At 46.0% G+C, this 15,917-nt stretch overlaps 1 protein-coding gene across 1 annotated transcript in view; it reads left to right on the top strand.

Annotated features, from left to right (window-relative positions):
- Window positions 1-15,917, top strand: part of LOC104913102 (uncharacterized) — a 48,775-nt gene that overhangs the window by 8,177 nt on the left and 24,681 nt on the right. Inside the window, exons 4-5 of the mRNA XM_085235580.1 lie at window positions 15,119-15,195; window positions 15,361-15,502. The gene's annotated coding sequence lies outside the window, so the exon portion shown is untranslated. The remainder of the gene's footprint in view (window positions 1-15,118; window positions 15,196-15,360; window positions 15,503-15,917) is intronic.

The following is a 15,917-nucleotide window of genomic DNA, read 5'->3' as shown; positions in this document are numbered from 1 at the left end:
GCTGAGGCCCTCTTCTCTGCACCTGGCAGTGCAGGGAGGCATTGTGGTTTCATGGCTCGAAATGAATTTGGGTGTAGGTGTTTAAAGCAGAACTATATTCAGGGGGGAAAAAAACCCCACCACTTCCTAGACGGTAGTTCTCCATAGTCTAGACAGATTATTTGGTACTCTAAGACTGTGTAATTGCGAGTGGTCAAGGTAGCAAAGCTCAGCTGCAGGGAGTGAACAGCCATGTGCAGTTATCCTCACCGAGCAGTGGAGTGCTGTTGTTTAAGCCATCAAAATGAAGAGCTGCTACCTTTATGGTTGGAGAGAAGACAGCCTGTTCTGCATTAGAGTGGAGCTAAAATAGAGTGCAGTGCGTTTGTTTCCACATACTAACTGCTTCCAAGGAGACTTCACTGTTTGCAGCCACATGGCCATGTTCTGCTGCTCCCCTGGTTGAATTAAAATTGTTGGATCTCAGCTTCATGAACGCTTGAATCTTAAGTTCTTTAAAAATATATATGCTTGTATTTGCCTGCATGTATCAGATCTTGACAGATAAAAGCAGGCGTAGAGTCGCTCTCCTTTCTGTATTTCAGTCATCAAGGAGAAAGGGCATGGGCCTACAGCTTTGATGTAAGGAATTCCCAAGAATCTTGTTTTTCTGTGCACTAATGCTTTTAAAAATACCACTTTCCTTCTCTTGCCACTCATTGCAGAAACAATATCCCTTTATTCCCTATAGAATACATACGCAATTTTTCTTGCAAAGTGCACAATCTCTCCTTCTTGCTAAAATTAAGTTCAAAATTTCAACCTGGCTTCCAGAAAAGGTGGCAGTGCTCAATGTAAGACAGTTTATTCCAGCTGATGGCTTATTATCCTCCCTCACTTTGCTTTTCTCCTTTGTATCAAAGCAATTGTTAGAGGCAGCAGTATGCCCTTACCACCTTGATAAGAAAATTCATCTCTTCTTGAGAGACTTGTTTGGCAACACGGGCTTTATTAAGACTGTCATTTTAAGGCTGCATTTAGAAGAACTGAACATACCATTGGCTTTTAGCACTGACCAAAATGCATTTGTTAGCTATGGTCTGAATGGAGGCAAAAGGTGGGAAGTATGTATATTCAGAACAGCTCTGCAGGAACGCACAGCTGAAGAGGAAAAGATGGGGATAAAGAAAATCTGTAGCAGTCCAGTGGTGGGTACAGACTCCTGGCAGAAAAATAAGGGGAGGCTACATCTTGGGGGAGTTGAAACATTGTTCCTTATCCATGTGGAAAGACACAGTATTGTACAGTTTTCATGCCATGCCTGTGCCCTTTTCTGCCTCCAGTAGGATGAAATGCTCAGATGGTTTCCGAGATAGAGGCTTACTGTGTGAGTGTGTGTGCATGTGTGCGTGTGTGCACGTGAGTGCAAATTATCTTCCTTCCAGAAATTGAAATAAACATTTATTCTGGTAGTGATGATGGATTGAATGAATGAGGCTCAGCAGAGCCAGGTGAAGCAGAGCCTTCCCCTTTGCGAAGGGGAAAAGCTGAGAAGCAAAGATGAGGTGATGTGACTAAGACAATGTGAGGCAGAATTAGGAACAGAAATAAGGGGTTTTGTACTTAAGTCTGGCTTTCTGACAAGATCACCTGTTTTCATCAGTGAACTGGAAGCATGTGAGCCATGGCTTTGTCATTTGAAAGAAGAGATTAAATCCAAGTGGTCTGAAAGGCTCAATGGCAGGTGAGAGCTTTCTGCTTCCTGGCATCCAGCTCTTAAAAAGAAACAACAAACTGCAGTTAATGGTGCATTCTGAATCTTGATGACATGGTAACAGCAAGACCATATAAACATTGCTCTTCTGCTGTCTGGTAGCGCACTTCTCTTCAGGATGGGTCCATTGCAGTGCAAGCTGCAGAGCCTGACACAGAGCTTGACCCCAAGTACTTGGAGAGGTGTGCTAGCCAGAGGTGTGCTATGCCATGACACCTGCTGGATGCAGTCACTCTGGACATGTTTGTTGCTTCCTGCTCTCCAACAAAACAAGAGTGATGCAAACAACAGCAGCCATTCTGCCTAAGAAATATTGGAGTTTCTTCTTGATACTTGATCCAGATCCAGAAAGCTTTCACTTTCTGTCTTCCTCATTCAGCCTACATAGCCCAGTGGGACAGCTTTCTGGTGAGTGGAAGGTGAGGTGCTGGTTCCTTGCTAATGCTGTCCTGGGGCATGGGGCTGCTCAAGCTAGGTGCTTCACTGAAGTCCATCCCTACCCCCACTGGCTGCTCAGGATCCCTTGGTGTTCTTTGTCTCGAGTAACATAGTAAGACTGGGCTAATCTCAATGTGAAACAGGTTTTAAGAGTGAGGCTTGTGTTGGGGAGCCATAAGGAGCAGCAGGAGTCCTGACTGCCTGCTCTGCTGGAGAAATTTGCAGAGGTGTCAGGGGGTGGCCTGGCCCCAAGGGCTGCCAGGATGTCAGTGTAGCCTTTGGCTGCAAAGAAAGGAGGAGAAACACTGTGAGAGAATGAGCAGAAAGGGGTAGGAACAGGGATTGAATCCAACTCCTTCTTCCATAGGGGAAAATTAACATTTCTTTTAAGCCAACGAGGTGGCAGAGCCTGGCTGCACAGAGATAAGCGTGTACAGCAGCTGCCCAGTGGGATTTTACAGGTTGACAGCGTTTAGCATGCTGCATTTAACAGTTTCAGAGCCAACTTTTCCCAGTGAGATGACACGAGGTGAAAAAGCTACTGCAAGCAGGTGAGGGGCAGGTGCTGTGTCCTACAAGAAGTGGCTGCTCCTCTCTGGCCTAAGACTTCCTGGATGAAAGAAGAGGTGAAGCAGGTGTGTCTGAAGGACACGACTCACACCACTGCCGCCTGGTGAAGTGACAGGTTGTTCCGTGAGGACTCTGTGACAGCCGGCTGGCTGTGCTGCCCATGCAGGCAGGTGGGCGCAGTCATAGCTTTGTGTTTGTCAGATGGGGCCATCCCTGAGAGGTGGACAGACCACGCTGCTTCTGGTGGTGAAGCCAGTCTGCACTTTCTTGCCTTCTGCCTAGCTATTTCTCTTACTGCCACACAGTAAGCTGGGACACTGGAACAGTCTGGCTTAAAATGATGGTTTTCTTCTTGGGGACAATGGGGTGGGTTATTCTCAGTGGCCTCTAACAACTGGAAGCTGGAGTTTTGTCTTGGTGTGCCAAGGTGGTCCTTCACAAGGAGCTGGGGGAGACCACACGCATCTGTGGGAATGACTGAGCATTTTTCATGGAAGCTTTGAGGAAGAAGAGAGGTTTAGTGTGGATCTGTAGTTTAAACCTATTTCATCGCCACTGGCTTGCTGTGTAAGGAAATTACAAGATGAGGAACCATCCACTCTAAGGAAGAAAAGAATATTCTGCATCTACTTTTTTTACATTTCTACTTTTTTTACATTTTACATTTTACATTTCAACATTGACAATATGAAGTTAGTCTGGGCAGAGGAAATGAACCATCACATCTCTGTGGAGAGAATGAGGACTCTAATGCTTGCTGCTGAGAACAGTGCAAGGTCCCTCTTGAATATCAGTGGAAAATGATGAGATATTTTCACAGGGCAGAGATGCAAAACAAAATAGATACATGGTTCACGGTGAAGCACTGCCAGGACTACCTTGATATAAGGAAATAATCTTCATATCTTCTGGGAGACTCCTAAATTAAATGGCTGATGTTTTAGAAAATCAACACGAGTTATTTTGGGGATGTATCTCCCATGTTCTTATTGCCTTACTGCTAGAGGATGTCCTGATTTTCAGCAATTAAACAAAGATAGGTAACTGTTTAACATTATGTGGCTGAAGCCAGCAGCTGTATTAAATTACTGTGTGTGCAGAGACAGATACCATCCACAGGAATGAGCTGGCCAAAATAAGATAGTTAAGAGGAATGGAGTGACTTGCTGCCTCTGCTAGATTAGCAGCTGAACTGTTTGAGGAAGGAAAAGACCAAATGACAATTTGGCTTTAACGTTTGTAATAACAGTACTGTTTCTCAGCATCCATTCCATCTTAACTCTGCTGTCTCTTCCTTTAAATTCTCTTTGTGTATAAAAATGCCTGATATGGACAACTCCATTGCTCTTTAACAACAGATGCCATGTGAAAGGGACTTCTCAGTCTGTTCTTCCATTGTGGTTATTAGTGCTGAAAACATGGAATTGTGTTTCTGTAGCTAATAGGCAGTCTGGTTGTTTCTGAGCCCAAGGCTCCCCCCATGTTGTTACTCTCTGCCTCTCTCCAGCTAAAGGCAGATCTTAGCACAACTTACTAGTATTCTTCCATCACTCAGCCTGCCTGCATATATGATCACCAATAATCAGCTGCACAGTAGCAGCTTGTTTTCTGCTATCTGGCTTGTTGGAGATGATATATGAAGTATAAAGAATACTGTGAGATGTTTTTCTTAAGCTACGTTAAGCCCACTGTGCTGACAGCAGCAAAACAGAACTTGTTTTGACAGGGAGTTGAGCTAATGTGACACATAAGCTAAATGCAGGAAAGATGAGGATCTCTATCAGACCCCAATGATTTTTTCTTTTGTGGGTCATATTAAAAAGCCTTTCCCCAGCACTTGTTTTCTGAGCTGTCACCTTCTCCACAATGTGAAAGACATTTTTTTTTCCTCCCGTTGGTCTTTGTAGCTTCCAGCACAATTCAAAGGCTCAAGATTTATTTTAAGATTTATGGATCATTACAGTATTGGTGGTGTTGCATCTTTATGTGGTGGTGATATGTCACCATGAGTTGTTGCTCCCAAGAAAACTGATGCAGTTTGACAGCAGGAAGACAGTGTCCTGTCTCATGACGTGGTTCTGCTCCATGGGGCATATATGAGGAGATGGGATCCCAACACGGATGGCGTAAGTCTGTAATCCCTATGACTTCTCTCAGGCAAGCATGGGGAATTCAAATCATCTTCAAGGCATGGATCAGATGGAGTTTATTTTATTTTTTGCTGTAACCATTAGGGGCAATTGCTACCCCAACAGGTCACTGAGCCAGCTTCTTCTGCCACAATCTGAAAGACAGATTGCTTCAGGTCTGGCATTTATTCATGCTGAGATGGATATGAATAAATCCTGTGCTCCAGTATGTAAGCTGTTTGCATAGCAGGGGACGGGAAGGTCCCATTCCTTTATTTCCCCTTTGTACAGTGTTTCATTATGAGGGTTTTGCATTCTTCTGAAGGTTGAAATATTTGAGGTTGCATGTATCAGAGTACTGAAGGTCAGTGGCCCCTAAGAGCCTGCTAAATATCATTAATCATCTGTCATTAATCACCTAGACTGGGGGCTCCTGCTGGTCTGTACTGGTGTTCCCTCTGGGCCTACCCAGTTCCCTTTATGAAGGAGGGGGATGTGTGCTCAAGGTCTCTTCCAAAAGTGATGCCGGGAGGCAGCTGTTGTCTGCACCCAGTAATCAGGATTGCAAAGCTTTCTTTTTCCGTAGGTTAGACCTAGTGAGTTCCTTGGGGCCAGGGCTTCATCCAATAGCCAGGTTGCTTTTGCCTGCCCCCTTCTGAGTTCTCCTCTGGATAATGGCTTGCCTCTGCTCTGCATATAACAGGGAAGCCACAATGGTACATGGAACTTATATTAATAAAGAGCTACTCAGTTCCTTTCTGCTTGGTGAAGGTGACTTCTAAAACTGCTCGCTCACAGAACTGCAGTCCCAGATGTCTTTCTCTCCTTGCACTTGCACTGTGTTGCCTGGATTCCAAAGATTCACTTTACTCACAGCCCACTGAATGGGATGAGACAGACAGCCAGGTAAGCAGTGGGTGCTGTGTCAGTGACCAGAAGCCTTCTGCAGGGCTGTGTCACCCTGAGCACCTTGCTGCCTGCAAGGACACCGAGCTGGGAAAGTGCCTCCCTCTGCCATGCCTCTTCTCAAACTGGTGGTACAACAAAATACTGAATAAAGCAATGGGTGTTGCTACAGCACTCTGGGACTGCAAGCTTGCAGAAGCGCTAGGAGTTCATCAGAAGAATTCAGAAAACTCTTTGGCTTGGCCTTCATAATGCCAATCCTCTGTCTGCTTTCACTGAAGTCAGAAGCTGAGCTCACAGTGACCTCATCTGTGCAGGACAGAGCCAAGAAATGCAGCACTTGTCTTGTTGCCTTGCCCATGGCAATGTCGGCAGCTGTCACCAAGTCAACCTGGTCCTGGCAGGTATATAAAGGATGAAGAAGTCCTTCAATAATTAGGAGAAATGATTAGTAAGTTTCATAATGTATTGTAAAAACCAGCTGTTTTGTTTTGCCTTTGCAGGTGTATGTGCTGGTGTTGAGCAAGGGACAGAAATGAAGAGTGCAGTGCATGCAGCAGGTGAAGTTGCACAAACCCTTTTTGGAAGGACATGGTCACTGTCAGCAGCACAGGGGAGAGCCAAAGCTCTGGGGAGCCAGGATTTGGGTGACTGCAGAGAATTAAAGGGCTGTGGGAGTACATTGGGATGTGGCTTAAACGATAGGAAAACAGACTGCCAAAGGCTCAGCTCGTGCAAATGGGGATGGCTCTGTGGATCAGTGAAGTCCTAACAATTTTCAGTAAATGAGGTATAATGGGCTGCAGTGTGTGTGTAGCCTGAATGCTACCCAGTGCTCTTCTTGAGAGCCTCAGGAGGCATCACTGTCTCAGTAAAACAGTTGCTGGTGGAAGAGCCAGCCTCTTGTGCAAAGCAACTTGTGTGTGTGCTTCATTCAGTTGGAATTGGTCTACTATTTTTCATTTTGTATGCTTTGCAGCCATATGTTTTAGTTAAAAACTGCACTGGAATGGTGCATTGTAAATTATGGGAAGTGCACAAACTAGTTTATCTCCTCTTCTTCTCCAGCTGTGAAAGAATCAACAGAGGTATGTCTCACATATGCAGAACCTCTGGGGACAGCAGCGTTCTCATATGGGGACAGGACTGAAGGCCTTGGCAGCATTGCTGTAGACTTTACACAAGCACATGGATGTGCCATGTCTGAATAAAAGACAGTGTGTCCAATAAGATAGAGATCATGCTGGCATCTGAGTGCAGGAGGAGCAGCTAATGTTGCCATAATGGCTGAAGTCAGGGTAACTTCTCTTGTCAAGCAGAAGATGTAATGGGAGGTGTGTCAGGTGTTGACACTCATGGTTACAGGCAGTGGACCTGGCTGTTGAGTAGACCTCTGTGTTTGTGTGAAGAACCGGATCTGCTCTATAGCTTTCATAAGGACCACTGCACCCCTCCAGTGTTGTTGAGGATGACATGTAGCTTACATGGCAGTAGAGGCAGATCTCTAACCTGGCTTCCTGGTGTGGTAGGGGAGTGTATGCAGGGCACTGACTTGACTCTCCCTGGCAGGAGATTCCATGTGTGAAGCTCTGTGAAGGAGCTCAAACACAAGCCACAAGCCAGAGGTGCATTATTCCTCCTGTGCGTCTATTGTAAAGTTATCAATGGCCAGCACAGTCAGACACTTGATAACTGCTGCAATATCACATGCAGGCTCAGTGCTCCAGCCAGCCCAAAGCCACGTAATAAGATAGGATCCTTCTGGCCACTCTTTCAAGGAGACTTTTGCCTAGGTCAGAATCACTCTGATCTCCCAAGGCACTTTTAAATAGCACCTATGTGCACAAGCACAGGTGTTGCGCTGCATCTCTGGTCTTGCTGAGGGCTACTAGCTGCACACCAGAGTTTGACACTGTAATAATAAATGTCTTTTGTCAGATGAAATTAATCTTGGATTATCTGCTTCACCAATCCAAATTCAGGCTCCTACATTAGCATCCACTGTCCTTAGGCTTGAATCTCTCAGGAAATAGATGCAAATTGGAAAGCCAACATAAGTTAACTGAGGTTGTAAATCCAGCCACATCACATGTGAGCCCGGGAGGCAGAGAACAGTTTTCAAACCACTTCCCACAAATTGAGAGCAAGCACTGCACCTTCATACATCTTATTAAAGCTGTGGTGAGGAGCAGGCTTGCTGGTACAGTGACCCTGTGCTTGAAGCAGCTACTCCCATCTGACGAACAAAAAATTCCCATTGCCTACCTCCAGGCAGTGCAATCCAGATTCACTTCTGAACGAACACACCAGAATTTTCTCAGGAGTCGCTGATGGCTGCGCTTGGCAGGTCTGCCCCAAGCCTGCCATGCTGAGAGCTCTCATAGTCAGAGCAGCCCTCTGCACGTCCCCCCTCATTCCTGCCCGCATTCCCTGCAGTGTTTGGGTTGCATTTTGGCTGGTAGGTCATCCTGAGGGAAAAGGTGTGAGGATATGTACCGCGGAGAGTCTGTGCTGCACAGTGCTGAGCTGACTGAGCTAGCAAGGGCCTGTTTGCATCATGTATGGCAGCAGGATTGTCACAGTGAAGCAGTTTTGAGCCTGGACCACTCAGATGTGGGATGCTCTGGCACAGCTTTCCACACCAAAGCAATATATGAAGCTGTGCTTTGCTGTGCTGTGTGAATGTTAACCCCTTTAGCCCATTTGTTTTGTGTTTCATTTCAGGAAACGCTTTTGTTTTTTTGTTTGTTTGATTTACAGTACAGAGTACATCCCTCCAACTGGAGCATTAGAAACTTCAGCACTGTAGTGAGAGTGTGAGTTCAAAACATGCTAGAAGTGGAAGTGCAGTTAAGGTGCCTTTAACCACCTTTTCTCTGCCCTGCAGCAATGCAAAGGAACACAATTTATTTTTAAAGATGATTGCAATCTAGAGCTTTAAAATCTAATGTCTTAATCATTAGTGAATGGTTATTGAAGAAGTTTACCTTCTTCAGTCATAAACAACTGCTGAATAAAACGTGCCTTTCACATCTTGCATGATAGCATAAAAGTCTGAGCCACATATCAACAAATGAAACAACTGTCGAATAGTGGTCATACCAAGCACAGATAGGGTCCTTGCTGCTTGTTTTATCTTCATCCAAAGAAGGAAAAACAGTGTATTGTAAGCTGTATTCCAGTAAACTTCTCATTTGTCTGGTTCTGCCATCACCCACTCATGTGCTTAGCTTCATCTTCCTGGGGACTGTTCACACATTTTGTGCCAAGATTGACATTTGTTTTTCTAGCAGGAGAGCTAGTTCTGTCTTCTCAAAGCTTCAGTTTCCTTGCTTCTTGAGGCACAGAGATGAGGGGCTGGAGAAAGGTCCTCATCAGGTGTGCAGCATGGCTGACTTGCCCTGAGCTGGAGGGGCTGCTCTCTGGGTACCTGCAGCCAGCTGGTCCCCACCTGTCCTCCCAGCATCTTGCCCGTATGATTTGCTGGGTTGTCAAGGGACTGGAGAAGGAATCTGCCCCTCAGGCTGATTTATCATAAAGGGATGGGAGAGCTTGGAGTGCTTGTTTTTCCATTTCTAAGATCTTTCAAGATGAAAAATCTGCTACTTTTCTCAAAGGACACTTTTAATTTTTGGTTGAGCAAAGTGAAGTCCTTCATACTGCATGAAGTCTTTTATCTCTCTGTGCGTCTTCACTATTATGTATCCTTCTGTGAGCCATAGGATGACGATTTCAAAAGCTATAACTTTGTCTTTACTGTTGTCTGTGATGTGAGAAAAGCTGAGCCAGTCACGCATTTTGAAATTTGCCACTTTTCTAGGAAAGGGTGGGCAGGATGGGATGTGGATACGTATGGCTGCAGATGCTCCTGACGATGCTCAGGATGGAGCTGTACACCTGCAGCTCAGCTGGGCAGGGCATCAGTGCACACTGTCCTGCTTATCAGGTGCCTGTGTTGAGTTGCCATAGTCTGACACTACATTTGGAAAGCATTCGCAGTCCTCTCCTGACAGCAGTCTGAGATCCATATTTTTTTATGGCTGGTATAATCTGAAAATCAAGTACTTTTGTAGATCCACCTAGTGCACTACATTCATCTGAGCTACTGCTGTTTGCCTTTAATCTGTCCAGATCCAATTATTTTAAGTATCCACAGGTGAAGCATTAGAGACCGTGTGTCTCTTAATTTTATTTTTTTGAAAGAGGATGTGTTTTCCCTGTTGTGGCTGGGGGTGGGAACTCTGTTCCTGGACGCCCACTGGCAAGTGGTGTGACAAGCTTCAGTTCTCTCATAGGAGCACTCATGCTGCAGCACACCTCTGCTTACAGTGCAGCTTGAAGTCCCTAATGTGCTTCATGTAAGCAGGAGAGCCTTGCACCTCTGGCCCCATCACTTGCTCAGTCTGGTTTTATTAGAGAACAAACATTTATCCAGCATTATCTTCCTCTTGAAAGTAAAAGCAGTGATACCAGAGACTTCTATAGCAGGCTGGTCTGAGCAGGCACATGTGTGAAAGTGGGAAAAACAACGGGGAAAAAATGGTTATATTAGCTCAGCGTTCCTCAAATGTTTCATGCTGCTATTGCTGTCTGAAGTGATAACAAAGTCTGAGCACTCCCCTTGTACACTTCCTGTGCAAGTGCACAAAGGTACCAGTGTTGCAGCAGCATAATTGCTTTATGTTGTGTGTTTTAAGAGGCTGCCTGTGAGGGGTTAGGGTGTGCAATGAATGCAAGAACAAGGTTTGTTTTGCCTGAGATCATAGCTGCATGTTCAGCATCTCACTAATCCTCTTTTCTTCCCTGGACTGTGCTCCTTGAGAGCTCCTTGGGGGGATTTTGATCCATCACTGACAACCCCAATCTATTACTGAGCCATATGTGCCTGTGGAAATTCACCGAACCCAAACCTCCAAACCTGACTGCCAGCACCTCTAAAACCTGAGGGCAGCTTGAATGAGACGCATTCCTGCCTCTGGGGTTAGTTCACGCTGTTCATGTTAGTTCATGGATTAGTGAGACAAGGACGTGGCCCACACTGTGGAGTCAGGCTTGGCAGGGCCACGGCCCAGAAGGGAGCTGTGCTGTGTTCTGGGCCAGCTCCCTGCAGTGCTGGGGCAGCAATGCCAGGTAGGAGATACAGACACTTCTCTGGGGAAATGGGGCAATGTTTGGAGAGAGACCCAGTGAATGGCCTTCACGGCACGGGTGTCCTCACTAAGAGGATGCTTCACAGACAGATGATTTCTCTCTAATTTCTGAGCTGGCAGAAGCTCGTTCTTGGGCTATTTGTTGATATTTAGCAAAAAGATTTGTTTCCTCAGCCCTTGCCCAAACGGGCTGTTACCCCTTGCACCGGCTGAGGCCACACGTGGGCACAGGGCTGGTGGGGCATCATCCGCCTGCCTGGAACAAACGAAGCCCATTAAGAGTTAATGCCTGCAATTAGAAATGAGCCCTGTGGTTTCAGAAGGATGACAGTGGGTGTGAAACACTGTAACATTCCCATTAATTTGAAATGTCTCCTTTCTGGCCAGAAAGAGGTGCCCAGATTTTTTAGTCAATATTAATTTTACACTTGGCACCACAGGAGAGTGCGAACTGCTGAGTTCACAAAGGGTCCATCTAATAAACAGACAATGGAAAATCAGAAAAGCGAAGATTGAGTTCACTTGCCCAGGCGATGAGAGCATAATAACCATGAGGGCTGCAGAGGGCAATGGAAAATTCTGAGCAGTAACGAGGAGCCGCAGCGAGTGCCATGCCTCAGCTCTGCCATGGACATGGTAGGAATGCAGGAGGGATGGCCTCGTGTTGTGCCAGAGGGAGCAGTCCTGGGCCTGGGATGTGAAGCTGGGGAGGATTCACGTTACCGTTGTGCTGTAGGAGTGGAAGGACCAGAGAAGAAAAGGTGCTTGTTCCCCTGCAGATGAACCGAATCTCCATGTGATTTCCTTTAGAAAAGAGTTGGAGATTTTGGAGCTCCCGCACGGCATGCATGCATGCTGCCTGTTGGGTCTGCTCTGCCCCTTCCTGCTTGGATCACCTTGCTGGATTACAGGGTTAAGCGAGCTGTTCCCAGCCTGGCAGCCTGCAGAAGGCTGGGCATCAGGCTTCCAAGCAGCAGTGCTTAGCCAAGGGAAGGCTGCAGCAGTAAGGAATGAACTCCGTTCCAAAGAGCCAGATGCTGCTACCTGTCTGATAAACCCAGAGGTCTCTGGGAGCAGGAGATAATTATCAGAAAAACAGATTGCTTTGAGGGATATGTTTACTGCCTTTCCTTAACTTTCAAGCAGGCTGCACAGCAGATTTCTCTCATTGTCTTGGTGCTAGCAGGGGACTGCCCAGCACCAGAGCGGTGTAATTTCAACAATGTATGGCAACTGATCTGTGGGCACTTAGAGCTTATATGCATCCTTGTGCTTCATGCCTCAACCTTTGCATTCTTTGTGGGATAGCATGTGTCAGGCCTGGATGACGGACTAAAGACTCCATTCTCTGCTTTGGATGAGGTTATATTTCAAAATAGATGTTTCAAGATATATTTCTTTTGCTTTTGCTTTTGCTTTTGCTTTTGCTTTTGCTTTTGCTTTTGCTTTTGCTTTTGCTTTTTTTTCCCCTTTTCCCCAGGATCATTCTTTTTGTCCCCTTCCTTTTTCATCTTTTGGTACACATGAATTCTGAATTTTACTTTGACTGAAATGAAATCCAGGTAACAACATTCAAAGCCCCTGTCTCACCACTAGCCCAGCATCAGGTTGCTGATACTTTATTTCCATTCTTCTAATGCTGTTACCATATTCAATCTGGCTATTAAAGTAGCAAGGTGAAAGAGTAAAGAAACACCTGCCTCAGCATTATCTGCCTGCAACAAGCTGCTGCTGGATGCTGCGTCTGATTATCTGCGATGTCCAGGGCTGATTTCTGGGCAGAAAATGACTGATTTGGTTGAACAGGGAAAAGAGGTCCAGCCCGCTCAGCATAGCGGGCAGCTGGCACTGAGATAAAAAGGTGAAATCCAGGGCATCTGAAGTCCTTGGTAAGGGGGAACTTGAAAGTCCAGGTGGAAAAACAGAACTAAGTGGAATAAGGGGCTATATGTGAAGTGTGTGTGTCCAGAGGGAGCTGAACTGGGGCATTCCTTTAGGAGTGTGAAGAATTCCCAGAGCCCTTAGTGTGAAAAAGGTAAAGGAAGGTTTGCAGAGAATCCCTAAAGTACCAGGAGGGAGGACAGAGCTGGGACACCAAGTACAGGCAAAATACAGCCTGGGTTCTGAGGTGTGAGGCTGTATGCAGGGCTTCTGTCTGTACGGGCTCAGCAGTGGGTGTGTGCCCTTCCCCTGCAACCAGGAGACTCATCCTGGAGCCCTTGGGCTGTGAAATAAGGACTTGGACCTCTCGCAGCATCGTGCTCCCAGAGACCAGGAGGTTTGGGCTGCACGCTTTTTGCCTCTCATGTACTGGCAGGAGAGCCCGCTGTCGGAAGTGGAGTGCAGCACAGGGAGACTTCTGTTTTACCTTCTTGTTTCCTGTTTGTGAAATGGCTGCACAAAAGTGACCACCTTGCACCTCCAGACCATGGGGCAAGCTGTGCTGCTGGAGCAATGGCTGGGGGTGACAGAGAGATGAGGAAGGCTAACAGAGCTTGGTCAGCATAACTCCTGTCCCAGCCTTCCTGATCTGTAAGTGGACAAGGTCTTTGATACATGTTTCTGCAGTGAAATGACAACTCCTCTTTCAACTCTTCATATTGTAAAGGCTTCACAATTGCTGTTACCTTCCTTTTCTGCCTGTCTTTGAATGTGATCATCTGTCCATTCACCTTAGCAGCCCAGTTTGGTGATGAGAAAGACCACAGAGGGCTCTGCTCTCTAATGGGACAGCTGTTGTGATCAGGCCAGACAGGTTAACCTGAAAGATGTGCATCTGTTCCAAGATAACCATCCAATTGGCAAAATGCTTTGCTTGATCAAATCAGTGCACTACAGAACTAGTTGAAAACAGCCCTTTCATGGCCCATGAGCGTGAGCAGCTATTACTGCAAGATGGCTTTGGTATATATTAGTAGTGGGGAAATGTTGTTTAGCTTCACTGCTTCTTCTTCTTCAGTACAGTACGTTTGTGGGGAGGCCCACTCCCACACACAGGGTATGTGAGAGGGAAGATGTGTGTAGGAAGATGTGCATGTGGCTCTATAACCAGCTCTTGTAGCCTCCTTTTGTTCCAGTGTCTTTCACCTGGCTGCTTTGTGAGCATGTTGATAGCTTCTTCTTGCTCCCCTACTCTGTCACAGAACATAAAATCTTGGCAAAACAGATTTGTGATTTGGATCTGGAATTGAACATTTGAGCAGTCTTGAATGCTAACGAATTGCCAGGACTGGAAGGTTTCACCTGAGGTCTGAGGAACTGAAGGATGAAATAGCTGAATTGCCAAAGGCAGTGTGTAACATTTCTCTTAAAAATTTTCTGGCATCTGAAGCACGGAGGGTGGGTAAATACAACATCAATCTTTAAAAAATGGTTTGGGGAGGACCTCAGAAACTGAAGGCTTGGTGTATATAGTATATAAACTAGTAAAAGACATAATAGGGAAAACAATAAGCAAAGGGATAAATACAAACAGTCTGGGAATAATCAGCATGATTTCTGCAGAGACTAGAGGTTTGGCTTGCAAGCCTCTGATTTCTGAATATGTAGATATGAGTGATACTGGATTTCTATAAGACTTCTGGCAAACAAAATTGGGAAGCTTAGCAGGCATTGTCTAGGAGAGAAGGTTCTAAGCCGTGTAAATGACTGGCAAAGAGATTGGAAGCGGAGAGTAGGAGAAAATGAGAGAAACATTACGTGAGTGGGAGGATGTTGCTAGGGCAGTTGCACAGGTCTGTGCTGGAGCCTGTGCTGCAGAACGTATTCAGAAGTGAGCAGTGAGCTTCAAACTTTGCTGATAAAATTAAGCTATTCAGGACTGCAAAGACAATGGTCAGCAGCGAACTACTGTTGGAAAGCTTTGAGACGGAATGAATAGGCAGTAAAATGGCAGATGGAATTTCACGTAAATAACCAAAATGAGGCATGCAGAGAAGACGTCCTTGCTGTGCATGTAAAGGGCTTTGAATTCCTAGAGTGGTTTCTGTGCAGAATTAAACAAGAAGTCACCTTCAGCTTGGAATAGACAGGCATGAGAAGGACTATAGTAAGGATGGAGGAGCATGAGTAGGGTCTGTCTGTCCACTGTTTCTCCCAATGAAAATGAAGAATTTTCTTGAGAAAACCTCAGCCTGAACTAACTAACCGAACGTGCTTCTCTTGTGTTCTAGAGTGACTCTTCTCAGATGTGACAGAATTGTCTCTCCTGAGGACTTGCTCTCCTACCCAAGTTTCTTACCAGAAAAGGGTAGGCAAATCTCTCTAGGTTAATCCCCTGTGGTAATTGTTGGAGTCACTGTTCTGGCTCAGCCTCCAAACAGAGGTTTGGCTGTGGAGAGAGCTTCTTCACCCAGATGAATCGCTGTCACTGGTATTTGCTGTACGTGCATGATCATCTTTTTTATCTCTGTAGGCATCTGGGATTCTTCTGCTTGAGTGGCTGGCAGATAGCCTAGCTCATCTGAACTGGCAGCTGCAGAGGTGGAGACTGATCCGAAATGGTTGGAAACTGATAGGACCCTTTCTGGAGGCCTCTCTGCCTTAGTACCTTACAGGTACTGTGTACTTTGCTGCCGCATCTCACCATCACCTATAGATCAGAGATGGGAAAATGGGAGAGTGAAAAGGTGGAATCAGGAAGCGCCAGGGCCTGGGGCTCAGAGCACTGGCTGCAGATATTCAGGTGTTGTCTGTCTTACTGGAGGATAAATACAACCGAGTTGCTATCTGCAACCCCCCTGAAAGGAAACTATGGTTTAAGGAGCTGGGGAAAGGATTGGGGTGGGCAGTTTTCATCATGAGCAGGCAGGCTCCCACCTGCTGGAAGCGCACAGCTCCAGCCAGAGATCAAGCAGGGGGGCAGAGCAAGATTTTTTGCATCACGTTGGGTTCATCTCTCATTCACATGCATCATCACAAATATCAGCTCTGACAGCTGCTCTCTGTGCAATGAGTGTCCAGTGTTTAGGT

The sequence above is a fragment of the Meleagris gallopavo genome, chromosome 14, assembly GCF_905368555.1.
Source record: "Meleagris gallopavo chromosome 14, MGAL_WU_HG_1.1, whole genome shotgun sequence".
Lineage (NCBI taxonomy): Eukaryota > Metazoa > Chordata > Aves > Galliformes > Phasianidae > Meleagris > Meleagris gallopavo.
The sequence above is the reverse complement of the archived record's forward strand: the minus strand, read 5'-3'. Positions and strand labels throughout refer to the sequence as shown.